Here is a 9,728-nt window from a genome sequence, read left to right as displayed (position 1 = left end):
CGCAGAGGTTTTCAGCTTGGCGCGATCCACACTTCACTGCTCCTTCTTTTGCAAGGCTCTGGTCGTTCCCTCTGTCGCGGCAGGGAAGAAGAGCCACGGGAGAGCTGGTGCCGCTTGGGCCTTGATTTCCTCGGCTCCAAGTTCGCACCCGGGGTTCACCTCGCTAAGCCGAACTAAGCAGACACAGCCTCGACCCTGCAGCAGCGTGCGTGGCCTAGGATGGCACTCTGCTCACAATGCCATCTCTCGGCATAGGCAAGGCCTGCCCTTTCGCTCTGGCGTTCAGGTGGACAGGGGACTAGGCCAGTGCCTTCCCCATCCTTGAGGAGACGTGAGAGGATCACTGCAACACCGCCCGTGCCCTGGGATGGGGAGTAATGGGTAACTGTCCCTGTTTCCCCGGGACACTCCCTGCCTCCGCCAATGCTGCCACATCCTGGAGGAAGACGGCATCTGATTGCCCATTCCTCCAGGAGGTGATTCTGCGAGTTCAGGGCCGGGAGTTTGGTGGCAAGCCCACTTCTGCCCTCTGGACAGGTGGCCAAGGAGATGCTGTCCCCTTGGGACCAGAGGCACAGGAAAGGCCTTCCTTCTCGGACTCCTTCCTCAGATTGGAGCACGCTCCCTTGCCCAATCGTCCCCTCATGTCTCCTTAGCAGCCAGGCTTCGTCTCTCTGCACAGGGAGCGGGTGACACTTGTCTTGCCGCAGGCCCGCTGTTCCTGCCAGGGCCGGCTCTCCAGCTTCACGACCGTTTCCCGACCCCAAGGCCAAGGGCTCCTTCTCTTCTCCTGGGGCAGCGTGCTGCATTTTCCCAAGACAGGCTCCTGTGGAGCCCAGTGACAGACATGTCCCTTTCCTTAAGGCTCTTTCCACAGGCGCAAGCACGGTTCTCTCTCAGGCAGAGGGGATGCCCAGGCATAGAGGATTTCGCTCCATGCGGGTTTATTACACCATGCTGTGGAGACAAGCTCTGGCAAGGAACAGGCAGCATCCCACACACCCGACTCTGATTTCCCAAAGAATGCTGTGCGTTCCTAGAGGGGATGCCCGTGCAAAGAGTCTTTCGCTTAATGCGGGTTTCTCCCGCCATGCTGATAATACTAGGCTAAGGCAAGCAGCAACAGCAACCCACAGAACAGACTCTGATTTCCCAGCGACTGCTATGCTTTCGCAGAGGTTTTCAGCCTGGCACGAATCGCACTTCGCTGCTGCTTCCTCAGCAAGGCTTTGGTTGTTCACTCTGTAGCGGCAGGGAAGAAGAGCTGCGGGAGAGCTGCTGCCTCTTGGGCCTTGCTTTCCCGGACTCCATGTGGATGCCCTGGGTTCACCATGCCAGGGTGAACTAAGCAGACACAGCCACAACCCTGCAGCAGCGTGCATTGCCTAGGATGGCACTCTATGCACACTACCATCTCCCGGTGTAGGCAACTTTGGCCTTTGGCACTGGCCCTCAGGTGGATTCGCGGGCTAGGTCAGTGTCTTCCTCACAGGAGAGGAGAGGCGACAGGATCCCTGAACACAGCCCGTTACTGGAATGGGGAGCTTTCGGGGATTGTCCCCACTCTTTTCCCGGCACACACCCTGCCACCCACAATGCTGTCACACCTTGGAGGAAGATGGCACCTGACTGCGCATTTCTCGAGGGAGCTGTTTCTGCGAGTTCCGGGTATGGCGCCAGGTAGCTAGCCCAAGTCTGCCCTACGGACAGTTGCCCAAGGAGATGCTTTCCCCTTGGGACCAGAGGCACAGGACAGGCCTGCCTTCTGCCCAGACTCCTTCCTCAGAGTGGAGCACGCGTCCCTGCCCTAGTCGTCCCTTCATGTCTCCTTATTAGCCAGGCTTTGTCTCTCTGCAATGGGAGCGGGTGACATTTGTCTTGCCCCCGGCCTGCTGTTCCTGCCAGGGCAGGCTCTTCTGCTTCCCGACCGTTTCCCGACCCCAAGGCCAATGGCTCCTTCTCTTCTCTGGGGGCGGCGTGCTGTGCCTTCCCCAGACTTGTTTCTGGGGAGCGCGGTGACAGCCGTTTCCCTTTCCTGAAGGCCCTTTCAGATGTGCAAACATGCTTCTCTTAGGCAAAGGGGTGCTAGGGCAAAGAAGATTTCGCTCCATGCGGGTATCTTCCACCATTCTGCGGGGACTAGCTCAGGCATTCAGCTGCAGCATCCCACACATCCGATTCTGATTTCACAACGAATGCTGTGCTTTCCCAGAGGAGATGCCACAGCAAAGGGGCTTTCGCTCTCTACGGGTTTCTCCCATCGTGCTGCGAATACTTGGCTAAGGCAAGCTACAAAAGCAGCCCGCAGAACCGACTCTGATTTCCCAGTGACTGCTATGCTTTCGCAGAGGTTTTCAGCTTGGCGCGATCCACACTTCACTGCTCCTTCTTTTGCAAGGCTTTGGTCGTTCCCTCTGTCGCGGCAGGGAAGAAGAGCCACGGGAGAGCTGGTGCCGCTTGGGCCTTGATTTCCTCGGCTCCAAGTTCGCACCCGGGGTTCACCTCGCTAAGCCGAACTAAGCAGACACAGCCTCGACCCTGCAGCAGCGTGCGTGGCCTAGGATGGCACTCTGCTCACAATGCCATCTCTCGGCATAGGCAAGGCCTGCCCTTTCGCTCTGGTGTTCAGGTGGACAGGGGACTAGGCCAGTGCCTTCCCCATCCTTGAGGAGACGTGAGAGGATCACTGCAACACCGCCCGTGCCCTGGGATGGGGAGTAATGGGTAACTGTCCCTGTTTCCCCGGGACACTCCCTGCCTCCGCCAATGCTGCCACATCCTGGAGGAAGACGGCATCTGATTGCCCATTCCTCCAGGAGGTGATTCTGCGAGTTCAGGGCCGGGAGTTTGGTGGCAAGCCCACTTCTGCCCTCTGGACAGGTGGCCAAGGAGATGCTGTCCCCTTGGGACCAGAGGCACAGGAAAGGCCTTCCTTCTCGGACTCCTTCCTCAGATTGGAGCACGCTCCCTTGCCCAATCGTCCCCTCATGTCTCCTTAGCAGCCAGGCTTCGTCTCTCTGCACAGGGAGCGGGTGACACTTGTCTTGCCGCAGGCCCGCTGTTCCTGCCAGGGCCGGCTCTCCAGCTTCACGACCGTTTCCCGACCCCAAGGCCAAGGGCTCCTTCTCTTCTCCTGGGGCAGCGTGCTGCATTTTCCCAAGACAGGCTCCTGTGGAGCCCAGTGACAGACATGTCCCTTTCCTTAAGGCTCTTTCCACAGGCGCAGGCACGGTTCTCTCTCAGGCAGAGGGGATGCCCAGGCATAGAGGATTTCGCTCCATGCGGGTTTATTACACCATGCTGTGGAGACAAGCTCTGGCAAGGAACCGGCAGCATCCCACACACCCGACTCTGATTTCCCAAAGAATGCTGTGCGTTCCTAGAGGGGATGCCCGTGCAAAGAGTCTTTCGCTTAATGCGGGTTTCTCCCGCCATGCTGATAATACTAGGCTAAGGCAAGCAGCAACAGCAACCCACAGAACAGACTCTGATTTCCCAGCGACTGCTATGCTTTCGCAGAGGTTTTCAGCCTGGCACGAATCGCACTTCGCTGCTGCTTCCTCAGCAAGGCTTTGGTTGTTCGCTCTGTAGCGGCAGGGAAGAAGAGCTGCGGGAGAGCTGCTGCCTCTTGGGCCTTGCTTTCCCGGACTCCATGTTGATGCCCTGGGTTCCCCATGCCAGGGTGAACTAAGCAGACACAGCCACAACCCTGCAGCAGCGTGCATTGCCTAGGATGGCACTCTATGCACACTACCATCTCCCGGTGTAGGCAACTTTGGCCTTTGGCACTGGCCCTCAGGTGGATTCGCGGGCTAGGTCAGTGTCTTCCTCACAGGAGAGGAGAGGCGACAGGATCCCTGAACACTGCCCGTTACTGGAATGGGGAGCTTTCGGGGATTGTCCCTACTCTTTTCCCGGCACACACCCTGCCACCCACAATGCTGTCACATCTTGGAGGAAGATGGCACCTGACTGCGCATTTCTCGAGGGAGCTGTTTCTGCGAGTTCCGGGTATGGCGCCAGGTAGCTAGCCCAAGTCTGCCCTACGGACAGTTGCCCAAGGAGATGCTGTCCCCTTGGGACCAGAGGCACAGGACAGGCCTGCCTTCTGCCCAGACTCCTTCCTCAGAGTGGAGCACGCGTCCCTGCCCTAGTCGTCCCTTCATGTCTCCTTATTAGCCAGGCTTTGTCTCTCTGCAAAGGGAGCGGGTGACATTTGTCTTGCCACCGGCCTGCTGTTCCTGCCAGGGCAGGCTCTTCTGCTTCCCGACCGTTTCCCGACCCCAAGGCCAATGGCTCCTTCTCTTCTCTGGGGGCGGCGTGCTGTGCCTTCCCCAGACTTGTTTCTGGGGAGCGCGGTGACAGCCGTTTCCCTTTCCTGAAGGCCCTTTCAGATGTGCAAACATGCTTCTCTTAGGCAAAGGGGTGCTAGGGCAAAGAGGATTTCGCTCCATGCGGGTATCTTCCACCATTCTGCGGGGACTAGCTCAGGCATTCAGCTGCAGCATCCCACACATCCGATTCTGATTTCACAACGAATGCTGTGCTTTCCCAGAGGAGATGCCACAGCAAAGGGGCTTTCGCTCTCTACGGGTTTCTCCCATCGTGCTGCGAACGAATACTAGGCTAAGGCAAGCTACAAAAGCAGCCCGCAGAACCGACTCTGATTTCCCAGTGACTGCTATGCTTTCGCAGAGGTTTTCAGCTTGGCGCGATCCACACTTCACTGCTCCTTCTTTTGCAAGGCTCTGGTCGTTCCCTCTGTCGCGGCAGGGAAGAAGAGCCACGGGAGAGCTGGTGCCGCTTGGGCCTTGATTTCCTCGGCTCCAAGTTCGCACCCGGGGTTCACCTCGCTAAGCCGAACTAAGCAGACACAGCCTCGACCCTGCAGCAGCGTGCGTGGCCTAGGATGGCACTCTGCTCACAATGCCATCTCTCGGCATAGGCAAGGCCTGCCCTTTCGCTCTGGCGTTCAGGTGGACAGGGGACTAGGCCAGTGCCTTCCCCATCCTTGAGGAGACGTGAGAGGATCACTGCAACACCGCCCGTGCCCTGGGATGGGGAGTAATGGGTAACTGTCCCTGTTTCCCCGGGACACTCCCTGCCTCCGCCAATGCTGCCACATCCTGGAGGAAGACGGCATCTGATTGCCCATTCCTCCAGGAGGTGATTCTGCGAGTTCAGGGCCGGGAGTTTGGTGGCAAGCCCACTTCTGCCCTCTGGACAGGTGGCCAAGGAGATGCTGTCCCCTTGGGACCAGAGGCACAGGAAAGGCCTTCCTTCTCGGACTCCTTCCTCAGATTGGAGCACGCTCCCTTGCCCAATCGTCCCCTCATGTCTCCTTAGCAGCCAGGCTTCGTCTCTCTGCACAGGGAGCGGGTGACACTTGTCTTGCCGCAGGCCCGCTGTTCCTGCCAGGGCCGGCTCTCCAGCTTCACGACCGTTTCCCGACCCCAAGGCCAAGGGCTCCTTCTCTTCTCCTGGGGCAGCGTGCTGCATTTTCCCAAGACAGGCTCCTGTGGAGCCCAGTGACAGACATGTCCCTTTCCTTAAGGCTCTTTCCACAGGCGCAGGCACGGTTCTCTCTCAGGCAGAGGGGATGCCCAGGCATAGAGGATTTCGCTCCATGCGGGTTTATTACACCATGCTGTGGAGACAAGCTCTGGCAAGGAACCGGCAGCATCCCACACACCCGACTCTGATTTCCCAAAGAATGCTGTGCGTTCCTAGAGGGGATGCCCGTGCCAAGAGTCTTTCGCTTAATGCGGGTTTCTCCCGCCATGCTGATAATACTAGGCTAAGGCAAGCAGCAACAGCAACCCACAGAACAGACTCTGATTTCCCAGCGACTGCTATGCTTTCGCAGAGGTTTTCAGCCTGGCACGAATCGCACTTCGCTGCTGCTTCCTCAGCAAGGCTTTGGTTGTTCGCTCTGTAGCGGCAGGGAAGAAGAGCTGCGGGAGAGCTGCTGCCTCTTGGGCCTTGCTTTCCCGGACTCCATGTTGATGCCCTGGGTTCCCCATGCTAGGGTGAACTAAGCAGACACAGCCACAACCCTGCAGCAGCGTGCATTGCCTAGGATGGCACTCTATGCACACTACCATCTCCCGGTGTAGGCAACTTTGGCCTTTGGCACTGGCCCTCAGGTGGATTCGCGGGCTAGGTCAGTGTCTTCCTCACAGGAGAGGAGAGGCGACAGGATCCCTGAACACTGCCCGTTACTGGAATGGGGAGCTTTCGGGGATTGTCCCCACTCTTTTCCCGGCACACACCCTGCCACCCACAATGCTGTCACATCTTGGAGGAAGATGGCACCTGACTGCGCATTTCTCGAGGGAGCTGTTTCTGCGAGTTCCGGGTATGGCGCCAGGTAGCTAGCCCAAGTCTGCCCTACGGACAGTTGCCCAAGGAGATGCTGTCCCCTTGGGACCAGAGGCACAGGACAGGCCTGCCTTCTGCCCAGACTCCTTCCTCAGAGTGGAGCACGCGTCCCTGCCCTAGTCGTCCCTTCATGTCTCCTTATTAGCCAGGCTTTGTCTCTCTGCAAAGGGAGCGGGTGACATTTGTCTTGCCACCGGCCTGCTGTTCCTGCCAGGGCAGGCTCTTCTGCTTCCCGACCGTTTCCCGACCCCAAGGCCAATGGCTCCTTCTCTTCTCTGGGGGCGGCGTGCTGTGCCTTCCCCAGACTTGTTTCTGGGGAGCGCGGTGACAGCCGTTTCCCTTTCCTGAAGGCCCTTTCAGATGTGCAAACATGCTTCTCTTAGGCAAAGGGGTGCTAGGGCAAAGAGGATTTCGCTCCATGCGGGTATCTTCCACCATTCTGCGGGGACTAGCTCAGGCATTCAGCTGCAGCATCCCACACATCCGATTCTGATTTCACAACGAATGCTGTGCTTTCCCAGAGGAGATGCCACAGCAAAGGGGCTTTCGCTCTCTACGGGTTTCTCCCATCGTGCTGCGAACGAATACTAGGCTAAGGCAAGCTACAAAAGCAGCCCGCAGAACCGACTCTGATTTCCCAGTGACTGCTATGCTTTCGCAGAGGTTTTCAGCTTGGCGCGATCCACACTTCACTGCTCCTTCTTTTGCAAGGCTCTGGTCGTTCCCTCTGTCGCGGCAGGGAAGAAGAGCCACGGGAGAGCTGGTGCCGCTTGGGCCTTGATTTCCTCGGCTCCAAGTTCGCACCCGGGGTTCACCTCGCTAAGCCGAACTAAGCAGACACAGCCTCGACCCTGCAGCAGCGTGCGTGGCCTAGGATGGCACTCTGCTCACAATGCCATCTCTCGGCATAGGCAAGGCCTGCCCTTTCGCTCTGGCGTTCAGGTGGACAGGGGACTAGGCCAGTGCCTTCCCCATCCTTGAGGAGACGTGAGAGGATCACTGCAACACCGCCCGTGCCCTGGGATGGGGAGTAATGGGTAACTGTCCCTGTTTCCCCGGGACACTCCCTGCCTCCGCCAATGCTGCCACATCCTGGAGGAAGACGGCATCTGATTGCCCATTCCTCCAGGAGGTGATTCTGCGAGTTCAGGGCCGGGAGTTTGGTGGCAAGCCCACTTCTGCCCTCTGGACTGGTGGCCAAGGAGATGCTGTCCCCTTGGGACCAGAGGCACAGGAAAGGCCTTCCTTCTCGGACTCCTTCCTCAGATTGGAGCACGCTCCCTTGCCCAATCGTCCCCTCATGTCTCCTTAGCAGCCAGGCTTCGTCTCTCTGCACAGGGAGCGGGTGACACTTGTCTTGCCGCAGGCCCGCTGTTCCTGCCAGGGCCGGCTCTCCAGCTTCACGACCGTTTCCCGACCCCAAGGCCAAGGGCTCCTTCTCTTCTCCTGGGGCAGCGTGCTGCATTTTCCCAAGACAGGCTCCTGTGGAGCCCAGTGACAGACATGTCCCTTTCCTTAAGGCTCTTTCCACAGGCGCAGGCACGGTTCTCTCTCAGGCAGAGGGGATGCCCAGGCATAGAGGATTTCGCTCCATGCGGGTTTATTACACCATGCTGTGGAGACAAGCTCTGGCAAGGAACAGGCAGCATCCCACACACCCGACTCTGATTTCCCAAAGAATGCTGTGCGTTCCTAGAGGGGATGCCCGTGCCAAGAGTCTTTCGCTTAATGCGGGTTTCTCCCGCCATGCTGATAATACTAGGCTAAGGCAAGCAGCAACAGCAACCCACAGAACAGACTCTGATTTCCCAGCGACTGCTATGCTTTCGCAGAGGTTTTCAGCCTGGCACGAATCGCACTTCGCTGCTGCTTCCTCAGCAAGGCTTTGGTTGTTCGCTCTGTAGCGGCAGGGAAGAAGAGCTGCGGGAGAGCTGCTGCCTCTTGGGCCTTGCTTTCCCGGACTCCATGTTGATGCCCTGGGTTCCCCATGCCAGGGTGAACTAAGCAGACACAGCCACAACCCTGCAGCAGCGTGCATTGCCTAGGATGGCACTCTATGCACACTACCATCTCCCGGTGTAGGCAACTTTGGCCTTTGGCACTGGCCCTCAGGTGGATTCGCGGGCTAGGTCAGTGTCTTCCTCACAGGAGAGGAGAGGCGACAGGATCCCTGAACACTGCCCGTTACTGGAATGGGGAGCTTTCGGGGATTGTCCCCACTCTTTTCCCGGCACACACCCTGCCACCCACAATGCTGTCACATCTTGGAGGAAGATGGCACCTGACTGCGCATTTCTCGAGGGAGCTGTTTCTGCGAGTTCCGGGTATGGCGCCAGGTAGCTAGCCCAAGTCTGCCCTACGGACAGTTGCCCAAGGAGATGCTGTCCCCTTGGGACCAGAGGCACAGGACAGGCCTGCCTTCTGCCCAGACTCCTTCCTCAGAGTGGAGCACGCGTCCCTGCCCTAGTCGTCCCTTCATGTCTCCTTATTAGCCAGGCTTTGTCTCTCTGCAAAGGGAGCGGGTGACATTTGTCTTGCCACCGGCCTGCTGTTCCTGCCAGGGCAGGCTCTTCTGCTTCCCGACCGTTTCCCGACCCCAAGGCCAATGGCTCCTTCTCTTCTCTGGGGGCGGCGTGCTGTGCCTTCCCCAGACTTGTTTCTGGGGAGCGCGGTGACAGCCGTTTCCCTTTCCTGAAGGCCCTTTCAGATGTGCAAACATGCTTCTCTTAGGCAAAGGGGTGCTAGGGCAAAGAGGATTTCGCTCCATGCGGGTATCTTCCACCATTCTGCGGGGACTAGCTCAGGCATTCAGCTGCAGCATCCCACACATCCGATTCTGATTTCACAACGAATGCTGTGCTTTCCCAGAGGAGATGCCACAGCAAAGGGGCTTTCGCTCTCTACGGGTTTCTCCCATCATGCTGCGAACGAATACTAGGCTAAGGCAAGCTACAAAAGCAGCCCGCAGAACCGACTCTGATTTCCCAGTGACTGCTATGCTTTCGCAGAGGTTTTCAGCTTGGCGCGATCCACACTTCACTGCTCCTTCTTTTGCAAGGCTCTGGTCGTTCCCTCTGTCGCGGCAGGGAAGAAGAGCCACGGGAGAGCTGGTGCCGCTTGGGCCTTGATTTCCTCGGCTCCAAGTTCGCACCCGGGGTTCACCTCGCTAAGCCGAACTAAGCAGACACAGCCTCGACCCTGCAGCAGCGTGCGTGGCCTAGGATGGCACTCTGCTCACAATGCCATCTCTCGGCATAGGCAAGGCCTGCCCTTTCGCTCTGGCGTTCAGGTGGACAGGGGACTAGGCCAGTGCCTTCCCCATCCTTGAGGAGACGTGAGAGGATCAC

Source organism: Mustela lutreola, chromosome 6, assembly GCF_030435805.1.
Source record: "Mustela lutreola isolate mMusLut2 chromosome 6, mMusLut2.pri, whole genome shotgun sequence".
NCBI classification, from domain to species: domain Eukaryota; kingdom Metazoa; phylum Chordata; class Mammalia; order Carnivora; family Mustelidae; genus Mustela; species Mustela lutreola.
Note: the sequence above shows the minus strand (reverse complement) of the source record.